Below are 16,302 nucleotides of genomic sequence, written 5' to 3'. Positions count from 1 at the left end.
TTGGGGTATATTTGTAGATGTAATGGGGGGGAGTGGGTATATTTTTAGATGTTTTGGGGGAGTGGGGTGTATTTCTATACGTATTGGGGGTTAAGTAAAAGTTTTGTGCTAAAAAAATATTTCAGTGGTAGGTGCGCTATGGGTTGGGGGGGGTCTGCTCCTGTCATTTGTCCTGGGCCCTATGATTTCTGTTGGCGGCCCTGATCTCAAACACACACACACACAATCAAACACAATCACACTCTCACAATCAAACAATCACACAATCCCACAATCACACACACACACACACACAAAATCACAATCACACACACAATCACACACACAATCCCACACAATCTCAACCACACACACACAATCCCACACACACAATCACACACACACACACACACACACACACACACACACACACACACACACACACACACACACACACACTCACACACACACACACACACACACACACACACACACACACACACACACACACACACACACAATCCCCCCCCCCCCCCACACACACACACACACACACACATACACACACACACACACACAACCCCCTCCCCCCACACACTCACAATCCCACACACACAATCAATCACATACAAACACACACGCACACACACACACACAATCACAATCACACACACAATCACACACACACAATAACACACAATCACACACACACAATCACACACAATCCAAAACACACGCACACAATCCCCCCCACACACACACAATCACACACAATCACACACAATCACACACAATCACACACATACACAATCACACACATACACAATCCCCCCACACACACAAGCACACACACATACACAATCCCACACATACACAATCACATACACAATCACACACACACACAATCACATACAGTAACACAAACACACAATCACACACACACAATCACACACAATCCCACAATCACACACACAATCCCACACAATCCCACAATCACACACACAACCACACACAATCCCACACACATACAATCCCACACACACAATCACACAATCCCACACACACACAATCCCCCATCTCTCTCTCTCCCACACACACACACACACACACACAAAATCATATAATCCCACACTCACATTCCCACACACACAATCCCACACACAATCCCATACACAATCACACACACACACACACACACACACACACACACACACACACACACACACACACACACACACACACACACACACACACACACACACACACACACACACACACACAGTCACTCACACACTCAAACACACACACAATCCCACACACAATCCCACACACACACAATCTCCTCCACCCACACAACCCCCCCCCCCACACACACACAATCCCACACACACAATCCCCCCCTCCACACACACACACACACACACACACACACAATTCCCCTCACACACACACAATCTCCCCCCCTCACACACACACACAATCCCACAATCACACAATCCCACACACACTCACACACACACACACACACACACACAATTATACATCCCCCTTCTCCCTGCACTCACACACAGACACATTCCCCCTCTCCCTGCATCAGAAGCTATCTGATTGGTTACAGCCTGTCACATGATGAGACCATCTCTGTAAAAATCTAATTCCATTGACTACATAGATTCACGTTGCTCCGTCGCGCTTACTATAAGCGCATGCTACAGATTCAATGCATTTGTTTTGGCCTGGGTACCCCTTCACTGTCACACATATTCTTTGTGGTATCAATGTATGGGCCCTGGTACAGAGGACCCCTTGAATAACCATCTCTGGGCAATGGTTCTGGCACTATTTGACTCTGGAAGTATGGTTACCCTAGTGTCCGAATACCAGTTGTCCAGAAAACAGGTAAACAGTTCACAAAGAGTGGCAATTCATTGTATACATGCAGATAATCATAAATATTCCACTGTTTAGGGTGTTATTGAAACAGAGTTTGGTTCTCATATATTTCAGGGTTGGTATAGAACCCCGACTGGCACATAATAGGTACCAACTTTCCCCATTTTCTAAAAATGTAGTTCTCACATCAGAATTGCGCCCAGAGTTCGCCAGTGGATCATAAAGAGGGAACAGGAGACAATGTGTTTTTCCTTTTTAATATATGGAGGTCATGGAGGGTCCAAATACAAAGGGGAAGTGCTGTAAAATTCTCTTTCCCATGGCTTCCCTGGTAGGGAATTCCCCAAGTCAAGACGCTGAACACCCCAGAACAGGATAAGACCGTTGCTGACACAGAGGTCAGTCCTAAGAGTTTTAAGAGGGAACAGTGGGAAGACTCCACCTTAGTGGAACAAGGGGGATTATATGGGACCAGAATAGTACTCCCGGCCAACCAGATAGGTCACTTTCCTACCCTTACTTCGAGGTAGAAAATGACCTAATATATCTGGTTGACACTAGGAACTCTACTATATCTAAACAGTTGTTAGTCCCACGGGCATTTCAAAAGGTTTTATTACCCGTTGCACATAGTCATCTATTGGGGAATCACCTAGGGGTGGAAAAGACAAGAGAAAAGGTTCTCCAAAGTTTCTTTAGCTCTGGGGTTCTGACAGAAATGACAAATTATTGTTCCTCATGCCCAGAATGTCAGATCACTGCCCCGTTCAAAGCATACCGTAGTCAAATGGCACCCTTTTCCATAATAGAAGTACCATTTGATCGGAGCGCTATGGATCTAGTACCATAAAGTCTGCTAAATAATAAAGTTTGCTTAATGCAATTCCCCTATGTAACACTTCAGCTAAAAACATAGCAAAAGAGTTAATGATCCTTTTTAGCCGGGTGGGAATTCCTAAAGAGATCTTAACTGACCAGGGAACCCCATTTATGTCCCAAGTAACAAAACAGTTGTGTAAGCTCCTCAAAATCAAACACCTCAGAACCTCATTCTATCATCCACAGACAGATGGTCTAGTGGGATGATTCAATAAAACCCTAAAGAGCATGTTATGCCATGTGGTTGATAAGGATAGGAAAAACTGTGATTGTTTATTGCATACCTGTTATTTGCCATTGGGGAGGTTCCCCAATTTTCCACAGGCTTCTCACCCTTTTCAACTATTGTATGGCCGACACCCAAGGGGTTTACTGAATATAGTTAATGAGACTTGGGAACATGAGGTTACACCACACAGAAGTGTAAAAGAACATGTGGCCCAGATACAGGACCACATAGCCACGGTCCTACCCATAGTGAGGGAACACATGGAAAAAGCCCAAGAAGCGTACAGAGTAAATTCCTCTGTAAGTGATATTGTCAATATGAGCTCATGGAAAGAGTGGGAGAAGTAAAGTAGAAGGTGAAACAGCTCGGTGGGAGGAAACATGAACAATGTACAGTAAACCTACATAAGCCCTGGAAAGATAGAAAGGTCTTGTTAACCGTAGAAACCCCAGGTCCATCGGAGAGTGGAAAAACTGACCCAGAGATTAGCATAGCTGAAACCTATTCATCAGAAACGAGAGGTCCGTAACCTACTGAGAAGCACAAAGAAGTCTTCTCTACAAAGCCAGGTAGGTAATTGAACATGACATCTGAAGAGAGTCTCTGAACCCAGGGTCCGAGTTAACTTTTAACCTTACTGAATGCCAGAGGTCAAAAGGGAGGCTATAAATTTAGAGGTTAAAAAAATGTTAGCCACATTCCAAAGAATGATGGATTCAATTTTGAAACCACATGCTTGGTATGGTTCCGCCTACCTGGATGATGTGGTAATGCATAGTGAAGATTGGCAATCCCACCTTCCAAAATTCCAAACTGGGCTAGATTCAGTTCGGTCTTGATTAACTGCTAACCCTGCTAAATGCATTATTGGTCAAATGGAGGCTAAGTATCTAAGGCATTCCATTGGCAGGTTTACTTAAACCCAAATAGTCAAAGTAGAGGCGATAAAAAATTGGCCAAGGACAGTTACAAAGAAACAAGTGAGGACCTTTTTGGGATTAATTGGCTATTATTGAAGGTTCATTCCCAATTTGACAACTAAGACAAGTTCACTAACTGACTTCACAAAAATAATAATGGCAAATGGTTAAGTTATCCAGTGAAGCAGAACAGACCTTTAGAAGCTTGAAAAAAGCGCTCTGTGTCCAACCAGTGTTAGTCACACCTGACGTCTCTAAAGAGATTTTAGTGCAAACCTATGCATCTGAGGTAGGGCTGGGGGCTGTGCTCTTCTAGGAAAATCAGGGTAAAGAGCACCCCATCCTTTATTTAAGTAGGAAACTAAATCCCCAAGAGAAAAGTTTCTCCATAGCCGAGAATGTGTGTCTCAATAAAATTGGCTGTGGAGTCCCTCAAATACTATCTATTGGGGAAAAAATTCTAGTTGGTCACAGATCACATACCCTCACCTGGATGTGTAAAAATAGAGAGAAAAATGCTAGGGTGACAAGGTGGTTTCTGAACCTACAACACTTTAACTTTTCTGTAGAACACAAGTCAGGGCTGAAATACGGCAATGCCGATGGGTTGTCAAGGATGCCCTAATATCCATGGTCGCTCACCCCTCTGGTTCTGAGCTGGGGGGGAGTTTATGTGACAGAAACCATGGAGTGGTAATAAACGCAATATAGGGCTCCCAGGAAACTGGACAGCTTATATCCTGTTTAGACTGGAATTTGCTCCATCCCAAAGCTTCTCATTTCCAAATGTTGAAGTAGTTATTGTCAGAAAAAAATCGATGCATTTAGTCACTGTCTCTGTGAGTGGCTCCTGCGGTCCCAGAAAGTATCTGAAGGCTGAAATCCCATCTTTGTGGGGGATGTTAGTGTAAAGTGACTCTACATCCATGGTTGCTAGTAGTGTTACTGTTGGACCAATGGCATTAAGTTTGTTAAGCAGGTCAGTGATGTCCTGGATATAGCTGGCTGTGTTCCTAACAAGTAGTTTTAGAATGACTTCCAGCCAGCCAGAAATATTCTCAGTCAATGTGCCCAATCCTAGGGCGCCCAGGGTTACCCCCTTTGTGAATTTTATGGAGCATGTATAATGTGCCAGGTTTTGGATTAGCTGATATCAGGTCCAGAATTTGTTCTCTTGTGTAGATCGGGAGTGTTTTAATGATCCTGTTGAGTTCTCTCATGTATTTTGTTGTTGGATCCTCCTGCAGTTTGGTGTAATACTTTGCATCACAGAGTTGTCTGTGTGCTTCCCGCAGGTAGTCTGTGGTGTTCATTATGATCACTGCTCTTCCTTTGTCCGCAGGTTTGATTATTATGTTGTGATTGGCCTTTAGCGATTCTATAGCTCTACACTCGATCAGTGTCAGATTATACGTTTGTTTCCTTACTTTGTCCAGGATTGTGGTTTTGGCTCTGTGTCTAAAGCTTTCGATGTACCGGTCCAGTTTGGGGTTGTGCCCAGTTTGTGGGATCCAGTTTGATTTTTGTTTCTCCCTGCTCATGTGCAACGGCCCTCCTTCTGCAGTGTTGGCACGATCTTGGTCGTGTCTGTCATGGAAGAACTCCTTTAGACACAGTCTTCTGAAGAACTCTTCCAGGTCACTGCACATCTCAATCGTGTCCATAGGCTTGGTAGGGAAGAATGTTAGACCCTTTGATACCCTTTGATACCCTTTGAGGACTCTCTACAAAATCAACAAAGATGGGATTTCAGCCTGCAAATACTTTCTGGGACCGCAGGAGCCACACACAGAGACAGTGACTAAATGCATCAAATTTATTCTGACAATAACTACTTCACATTTGGAATTGGCACATACCTCCAGACAACCGGGACCGCTTTGGGCACTCGGATGGTGCCACAGTATGCCAATCTGTTCTGCGCAAAACTGGAAAGTTACTTTCTTTCCACCTGTCACTTGAATCCCCTTACATACCTTTGCTACAATGATGACATCCTCCTGATTTGGACCTCTGGTGGACAGGACCTCTTACAGTTCCATGAGAACTTCAATACGTTCCACCCGACCATCAACCTCAAACTCACCCATTCCCCAGATGAAGTATACTTCCTAGACACCACCATAACTATAAAGAACAACCAACTACAGACTTCAGTATACCGCAAATGTGGGAAGGCTATTTTTCACACCAGATCCCTGATTGAGCACCCAATCACACTTCCTTATCTAGCACGTAATATTTGAGAACGCATTGCAGTCCCATCATGGGGGGTGCTTTCTTCAAAGTCCCATTCCCCTGGGGCATGTGCTGCAGCATGCCCTCAGCTGATACGGTGGTGTTCAGGCACCTCTCAACCCTGGAACGTAGAACAATAAAAGTACCCGACAGATAGTCCAAAGTGGAGTGCTAACTTTCAAGACCATCCCCGAAAGGCATAATCATTTGCGGCACCTGGCATGATACGGTATGGTTCAGACACCTCTCAGATCTGTTTAGAGTCTCAGACAAGGTAAAACGATGGCCTTGATACAGTGCATATCAGACACCTCTCATGCGGCAGCGGATGGGGTTGCATTGTGAGCAGATACCATCCAGGGGTAACCCGCTTGCAACTGACTGGGAATGCTCTGGCATGGATACGGTGAGTTACCCCATTCACTTCTCCTTCAGCGGGTTTCCCAGCCATACTTTGCCGTCCTTGTTGCTCCATCTCTGCAGCGCCTCCAAATGTAGCACCTGTTCCCCCCTACCACGGAAGATCTGGCAAATACATTAGTGTTTTTCTTTGGCACTGTGGCTCACCTGCTGGTTCAGAAGGTCTGAGTGGCTCCACAGTTGTAGTTTGGGACCAGCAATAGGGCAGGCTTTCTACATCTCTTTACTGTGCAGCACCTCCATCCCATGAGGATTATGCTGAGAGCAGGATGGTCCCAACAGGACTCAATACTTATTCCCAATAAGCACACACCATAGCTGGTCCATCTATATACAAGGTCTTATAGTGTTGAGGCCAGTAGAATGCTATAGCAAGGGGCACTTGTCTACACACATATATATATATATATATATATATATATATATATATATATATATATATATATATATATATATATATATATATATATATACATATACATATACATATATACACACACAATCTAATGACCCCTAACCCTTATTCACCTTAGCGGTTCGTAACCGCTAAAGTAATTAATGGGTTAACCCCCCTCCCCCGCTACTCACCCAGGCAGCCTAACCACTCACCCCGGGACAACTATCCCCACCCTCTACCCATTGATTAGCACATTTCGCCATATAATATGGGCCTGATAAGCCACTATAGCAGTCAATGGGTCACCTACAAAAAACAACAACACCAAAAATACACACAGATTAAAAGAAATACCCAAGCACCTAAATACCAGAATAATAAAAGAATTAAAAAGCCTAAACACCACATTAATAAAATAAATCAAACATCAAAACAGCAGAAGAATAACATTAATCTAATATAAGAATAATTGAATAACTCAAACACCTAACCACTTGAACAAAAAAATAAATCTAACCCGTAACCAACAGAACAACAATAAAAGAAATCTAACCCCTAACCAACAGAAAATTAAATACATTAAATGTATACAGTAAGCAATCCTAAAATTTTATAAAAACAAGGTTTTTTGGGCTGATGAGCATCAATACCATTTTCGTACATGAAACCCATCTAGCGATAATGTCGGATAATGTTATGTAATTCATGGGTTTTCTTTAACAGTACCTCGAAATTCAATGACACGCATATGCGTTTCAACCAGTTTCCATAGAAATACGCATGTGTAGAAATTCAATGACACCCATAGAAACACATGTGTACTGTAAAAAACACAATGTAATTTGTGCACTATACTACTATATTTCTTCTCGATTATTAATATACGGTACAGTTTCTCTTTAAAGGTGAAATTGTCCAAGAGCGAGCCCAAAGAAGATGCCGATTGAAGAAGATTGTACAGTACATTTGGAAGAAGAGCGAAGAAATTTATATTGTATTTTTCATAAAGTCATTCACTGTAATCTGATAAAAAAAATTCATATTTTAAAATACTTTTTAGTCATCTGACATTTTTAAGGGAATAAGTGGTGGGTTACTGTAGAAATAAATTCCGTTGCATACATCATATCACACAATTACATATATTGTATCATACGAAATGTAAGGGAATAAGGAACGGGTTACATTGCATTTAGATTTTGAAGACACACTAGCACACTAGTGCCTACTATCATTTCTACATTGCAACCAATGCTAAAACGCATTTTTTCCGACCACTACGCATTTACGGGTCAGCTGCGAGCAGCCGAAAAATGTGCCAGTAAAGACAAATTTGCCAGTAAATGACTCTGTTTCTGTATTTGAGAACTCTGTTGTTTTAATGTTTTTAATCTGACACATCTACTTTTCCTATCTAACTGACTCTCATTTAACCCATTTAACCTCTTTTAGCATGACAGAACAAATGAGAATCATCCACAGCTTAGAGCCGTTGGGATCTATTTATTAAATATATTATGTAGAGGTATCAGTACCATGTTAGCCGAGCTTCAATAATCAAAAAATAAATAGATGATACCGTTCTGTGGCTAACGAAATGCTTTTATTTGTGCGAGCTTTCGAGATACACTGATCTCTTCTTCCGGCGATGTTACAATGAATGAAGCATGAATGCTTGCTTCATTAAATATATTACATATACAAAGCCGCCTCCTAACTGAGTTAAACAATGTGTAAACCTTTTGTCAGTCTATAGGTTTAGTGATTATACTGTAGATAATTTGTTTGATACAGTATGCTCAGTATGCTTTACTATAATAAAGATAAAAGCATTGCTAAGTATTCAGGGCATATTATCCAAGGTTTCACGGTTTCTTTTTTTGCCTGGATTTCTTATTCTAAAGAGTACACCAATCTTCTTTGCAATTACATTGATCACAATGACGAAACAAAATTACTTTTGTGTAATATGCAATTTTGGACTTTCTAGTGATGCAAATAATGTTATTTGATATCCTGCCACATTCAAAAAAAAATCACGTTTAGGTTTTGGTAATTGAAGTTAAGCCACTGTTTGAGAAATGCAGAAATTTGTTCAAGTTGACATTTTACGGAGGGTATTCACTATGGTCCTAATAACACACCTGATTCAGTGTTTAACTGTCATAGACTTGAATGATGGGTAACGGGTCACATGCCATCAACTGACTTAAGCGAATCTCCCTCTACTGTATATCCATTATCTTTAACTACCCTTTTGTCTTTGCACCTTTGTTTTAACAGCATTTATTTACACAAAATGTAAAGTGCCATGTGTGCAGTAAGAAGTCTGTGATTTATTTAAATATAGTTTACTGACATAAAATGAAAATTGAAATTCACTGCAAGCATTTTAGGAAGTCAATTTTTTTGGAATAATATTAATTGAACAAGCTTCACTCCTGATCGTATAAAGCAGATTTTGTCTTATGATTTTAAACATGAGAGAATATCATATCAGTATCCATGAAGCCATTTATAATAAAAAAAAGCCATCCTTTTTTCAACTACATAATACAATTTTGCTGAGTAATTTACCATGCCTCACATGAGTGAGTTCCAATGCTACAAACATTTTAATAATTTTGCATTTAAAATGAAATGAACTCGGGAAAGTTATTAACACAGACCAGTAAATGTAAAAATCTGAAATAAACTATATTAAGTATTAAAGAATAACAGTAAAAAACATGTGAATTGGTCTGTGAAGGATAATCCGTGTGAATACCTTCTTAAAAAGTGTTACTTTTCCATGCACTACAGTAATATCTTGCAGCATATTTTGGCTCCAGCACAATGTGTTATGCATCAGTGTTTAAGAGCATATTGTGCAGTGTTATTGCCCTGTCTCTGGAGGACTACAAACTGCATTAGTTTGAATTACCAAATCATAACTTTATGTGCAGCAGTTCCTCCACAAAGACTTTAGCATTTTTATGTCATAATCCCTCTATTATCCCCCCCCTCGCATGCTTTATAACTATTAAGGTATTGAAAAATTCTCAACAGATGTCATCTTAAGATGAATGTTGCTATGCGGATGGGTGTCAAGTCTGGAATCTGGATATTGCTCAACTAAAAATGTCAAGCAGAAAATAGGCAGCTATAAAAATACAAGATATGCCAGAAATTGTTGTTTTCATGTCAGTTTCAACAGAACTTGTAGTGTTCAAAATGTTACCTTGGAGATGATGCAATTTTAACTTACTGAGTTGGCGTTAATAGCCTGATATTGAAGAAAGAAATCATTCAATTTTTTTCTCTCTCCTGTTAATGACATGATTCTGCTCAGTCTATTACATCAGGTCATAACTTTTAAGCTGTTAACAGTTATATATGGGGAAATTAGGGCATTGAGAATCTGGGGATGTTTTGAACAAAATGTCTCAACCAGGGGATGTTTTCAGTAAGAAAAGAAATCAGAAAATGCTTTTTACAATATGTGTGCGAAACAAAATGATAGGAAAAAGCAATATGTGCATCTATTGTATACTGACCCCCCCCCCCCCAATATATATGTTTTTTTTATGACTATACGCGAATGACATATATGATGATACAGTATATGATTTCAAACTAAAGGCATTAATGATATTACTTACAGTAATTTAAAAGATAAAACATGTTTATATAAATCTTCCTAGCAATACATATTTGAGTGCCAGTACTAACTTATAAAACATGCTTCTACCCTTTTTAATAAATATTATATAATTTAAGATATGGTTAACATATCACATAGCTAGAAATACCAGTAAACATATAATATATTATATACTGACTTTACTAGGTGCTAGCTGGAGGTTCATCCCCAATTGGGCAAATGCTATGGTGATTCCAGGGTAGCTGTGGACATGGTTGAAATATAAAGCAGTGTTTAGAAAATCACAATGTCACTATTTCTTCAAATGTCTTCACAAAAAGCTGTTTGCTGAATTATACCTTTAATGCTAATGAGTTACATCTAGAATAAAACATGACTTTTTGGGCAGGGGGTGGGGGGGTTTGTATGGGAGATCAACATGGCCATGGCTCTCTGAAGTTCCATGTCATATCTACAAGTGATCAAGTGGTCTTGTGTCGGGAAGTCCTTGGTGCTCTGGTGCTATAATAATACAATTGCAAAGTGCGGGGAAACGGTTTCCGGTGAGGCGAATCCTGCTTGTGCAGCCAACACAACATAGACAAACTTTTTCTTCCAAGTGCAGGTCTCCTCTAAGACAGCGATACAAAGTAGAGATCTACTCACAATTTCATAATCCAATTCTCCATTTAATGTGACATCCAAGAACAGTGGAAAGATAATGTTTCAGGTCCAAAATGGACCTTACATCAGGTCCCGCATTAACTTCTTTGTCACCTCAAGGAAGTCAGAAGGCATCGTGGCCGAGAGCAAGACCCCCGTTTGTCGTAGTTCGCAGACATTCTTTAGAGCGTAAGCTTCAACAAGAGCCAGCGAGCTCCATCCTATACCGGTGCGGGGACCGGGTATTTATTAACAAGTGTGTTGAATTGTGTTTTATTTACTATTGCTTCATTATAAAGTAGGAAGGTTTTAAACATCTCTCACTGCCATAAGTTAAATACAGCGCTGTTTCACCAAGCGTTGTTTCCTACAGTGAACGCAATTGCATCTGAATAATGCCAGGAAAAATATTACTAGACAATTCAATTTGCATGTTAATCGTGTGCCTTTTGCTTCTAAGGTCCAATGTTTTTTGCACTTGATATAGATACCTCCATGTGTCTTACCATTAATTACAATTTGAAAATATTAATGGCTATTTAAAAATTGGACTTTATCAACAACAGCATAAACTCAGACTGACAAGTATTCATTGGTAGCAGTTGCTATGTGATGATAAAATCTTCATGAACGCGGCAGATATTTTCACATTAATGCAAAATGTCTTCTTTTATAATATTGTCACTCTTCTGATCATTGATGAAATTAAGACATTATGAAAGAAATTTCTGCAAACAAGCTCCCCTTGATGTTTTATTGCATAATAACATTTTAGCATATATATTAAAAAAAGAAATGCAGCAGAAGCCTTATCAGCATCATTTTAGGCATATTTAATTTTCCTTACCAGTGATTGCTTGGACATCATCTATCGTTTCCAATGGGTTTCATATCAATAAGAAAAATAGTGCATTTGTTATCTTGTACTGGTGTATCTTATTGAGCAGCATGTGCATAATAATTGAAAGATAATTTGAGAAATCTGTAAGATCTTTGATTTAATCAGTTTCCTAGCATGCTCTTACCACTGTTAAGCCAATAACAATAAGCAGTCATAAGTTTAACATATTTAGGCAAAAAAGGGAAGACTGTGTAATCTGCAATAACTGCCAAACATACAATTTATTCTACTTCATTAAAGTAGCATATAAAAACAGATATACAGTATGTTAAACTTATATCTTTTTTGGATATCTGACCAGATACCTTGATAAATGGTAATACAAATTTAGGCCGAGAAAAAACATTTTTACCCAGATTTTGTAGGAATACTCTACATAGATTTGTATTCTGAATGAAAGTGAGAAACGTAAAACAAAGAATTCCATAAGGTTCCTATATGAGTTTCTCCTGCACAGCAATACATTACGAAATGTGCAAAACACTTACTGATGCTGGGTAAGGCTACGCTTATAGTGACGGCGACGGTGATGCGACACCGACGGTGATGCGACACCGACGGTGATGTCAGGCTGTGATCGCTGGAAAAATCAAATAGAGATGACTTCCAGTGATCGCAACCAAGCCGTCGCTCCGTCGCGCTTACTATAAGCGCACGCGACGGCTGCAATGCATTTGTTTTGACGCAACGTCGCGTCACTGTCGCCGGCACTATAAGCGCAGCCTTAATCAAAAGAGTTGATAATGGTCAGGAACATTTAAAAAAAAAATTATTATATGACCAAAAGTGTAGAAAACACCACCATAATATGAGCACATGTAATTAAAGTAGAAGGAACATTTTAGAAGGAACAGAAACATTTCAGGCGAACGCTGGCCCTTTTTAAGTTAAGTCTATAGTAATAATTATCAGAGTATTGTCTCTCTGGTAGGAAAGTATGTTGTGTGGTGGTCTGGCTTGAAAGACTGTGTATTACTGCAAAGTGCAGGAGAGATCTGTGACTAACATCTCCCTCTTCTTCTATTTTGCTTTTTGTATCCTTCAGAAGTGCTGACAGTGACAGGTCCTCTTACTTAGAACGTGTTCAATTAATTTAAACAAACATGGTGTCATATATGAACAACATTGGGGTATAGTAAATGCAAAACTATTTCACATTAATCTTTAATACACCACCCCATTATTTTTCTACAGTGTATGCACTGCATTTAAAACATTTTTATGCAAGATACATACATTTGTAAAACTTTTTTATAAGCTAGTGCATGGTTTTATTGCACAAAAATAATGCATGTTATGTTATTTTTTTGCTTTTTTTACATGTTACAAAGCACATTAATCATGAACTTACAGACTGGATCAAAGTTTCCCATTCTGAAAACAATTGTGTTGTACAGAAACTATATGAAACCCATCCAGGAATTGTTTCTATTACTTTACCCCTAATAAACTGACGTACAGTAAGCTAATCGTTTTGCCAAAACTGGTTTTTGGATTTTTACCAAATCATGGGTAAACAAACTAAATAGGGAGGAAAGTGCTAAAATCGTATAATAAAGCATGAGACATACGTCAAATTTCTAGAGAATCGTAAAAACAATTAGGAAACTAAAATAATATAACAAAAACAATACATGAAAAAAGGCATGGCAAGAAACACGTAGATATGAGCTTGGTTTTATGGTTTTGGGTCTAAATAATTTTTGGGTCTTGTAGTGGTCTTTTCTTTACAAACTCAGGTAAACAAAACAAAACAAAATGTAATACACAGTTAACAAATGATTTACCATCAAACAACATATCTCTTGTAGAACTATGATAGTTATTATTACCATACACTTATCTTAAAATCAAAATTGGCAAACATACCAAAAACAAATGTAACCCTGCTTCCCCCATCCCCCAGACTCTACGGTGGTGTCTAGGGTGCATGAGGGCAGATTACATGTGGTGTGGTGAAAATCTGTGAGGAACAGGAGGGCCTGAGCTTCCCGCGATGTTGTGGGGGAGCCAGGACCGGGCCTCTGGGGTGATAGCCTCCATCTTCTCTTAGTGGTGCAGCGCCTCCATCTTCTATACTCCCAGGAATATGGGACAGGACCTGTATAGAAGAACCCCTTGGGTCCCAGGGTAATACCTTCCAATTCACACACAGTCTTTGGTAATAACGAATAGTCTCTTTTATTGACAGATCAGCAATCTCCCAACGGTAGTGGCTTCCAGTAGCCGCAACAACAACAGCAAAGACTTGTTATTATGCCGCTCTCCTTCCACACAGATAATTCCTCCTCCCCTTCCCTCCAAGTCTCTCCTCCGGCAGGATGGTCTGGGCTAGGGCTTCAATACCCCTGGCCCACCCCCGAGGCTATCCTCGTGGTGGGGCTTGGATTCTCCCCATCACCCCTGGCAGTGGGGTGAGGGCATTGGTCCACCAAGTCTATAATTCTATCAGCTCTACTAAAGGACGCTGAATCTTTCCACTCCTCTCTCTCTCTGCTCCTGCACTCTGCGCAAGGGAGACCGCAGTCTCCTCCAACTCCTCGGACCGATCTGCAGGATTCTTCGACTCACGGCATACTAACTGATCTGCATACTCCCGGCATAACTAACCGGCAACTCCAGACTCTCGATATCACTATCAACTAACTCTACTCACCGGAGTTGGCTGCTAAATATAGAGCTAGCCCCGCCCCTCGGGATGTCAGCAGAACCTCCCCTCTTGCTCACGCCTGCAGCAGAGTCCAGGCCTGCATCTACCACTCAGGATAGGGCTATGGATGGGGAAAACCCATGATGATTACTGGTGCCTGATCTTAACAGGACTTACCACAGTAGGAGGAAGATAGGTATAGCCTGTGCTGTTTACAGGGGGCTACACAAAGAATGAGGGTTTCACAACACACAATAAAACTGTATGGAAAATGTACCTACTGCATATGCTCAAAAAGCTTACCACTGTTACACGACTAGCGTTTTGTGAATGTCTTGAAATGTGCTGCATAAACTCTCCCTATGGTGGAATCCAATGGTCCCCACTTGGACCTATTTTTAGCAGACCCATTCTGCGGCGAACCACCTGGGAAACAGCACACATAACATTGTCAGAATACATGGCATAATGAGGTAGTTCAATACAAGTACACCCGGGTACTCCCAACATGGAGAACCCTAAAGATAGTGCCTTGGATCAGGCTTTCTTACCCGCCGTCCATTTTGATCCGTGACAGTCACAGCGAACGACTGAACCGGCCCATGCTCAGGCCTGATGTAACACCGTGCATGAAGATACACCTACCAATGCTTCATATGCGTACTAGCTCACTAATCTTATCCTCATTGTGATACCCTCCCTGACCGAACTTGGTCCGAAGGTATTCCTGGACTGCCTCCCTGAGCCAACTGTCTCGGTTCTCTTCAATTTATCTCATGATGGGCTCAGGCACGTAGGGATACTCATACCCGTGTGACTGCCGGTATCTAGCGACTATGGCCCGGTCAGCTCGACTTAGTTTGGTGAGTGTGTGGTGCCCTGCCCTGCTCGGCAGTACCCAAAATACAAGCTCCTCTGGAGCTACTTCATCGTACAATATACTGGGGCCTTGAGGTACAATACGTTTCTGTTCTATCTCCCTACACCGGTGATCTAACTCATCCTCCATCTCCTGCGGAGTGAAAGAACAAGCCGCCCACCAATGATCTACTACATCGTTCTTAATTAACAAGAACCGCGTACGGTCCATCCCCTCGTGGTATCCGGTGAACAAAGGCGCCCACCATTTGTCGCGGTGTTCGTACTCTGCGGACTGACTAGTGTGTTCTACATCAGACTCTACCTGTGATGATACACCGGACGTACCCGCATCAATAGATCGCGAGCAATCTCTCCTTCCATTGGCATTATAATACCTGGTAGGGTTAATCTTATGAACCACGTTGCTGGTAGACCCAGCCTCTACTGGAGTGTGAGACCCACGGGCCCTCCCTCTAGCTGCAGGAGAAAACAGCACAGGGTTAGGTACAGGTATAACATTTGAATACGGTATCTCCCCATCGGACCCTTCTTCACTCAACTCCCAGTCCCGCAAGTCCTTGGAGTATTTGGGGTATTTACATAATTTATCCCTGGTAGGTCCCGGTGGCACCACTCGTGATGGGGCAGGG

This window comes from Ascaphus truei, chromosome 2 (assembly GCF_040206685.1).
Source record: "Ascaphus truei isolate aAscTru1 chromosome 2, aAscTru1.hap1, whole genome shotgun sequence".
In the NCBI taxonomy this organism is placed as follows: domain Eukaryota; kingdom Metazoa; phylum Chordata; class Amphibia; order Anura; family Ascaphidae; genus Ascaphus; species Ascaphus truei.
Note: the sequence above shows the minus strand (reverse complement) of the source record.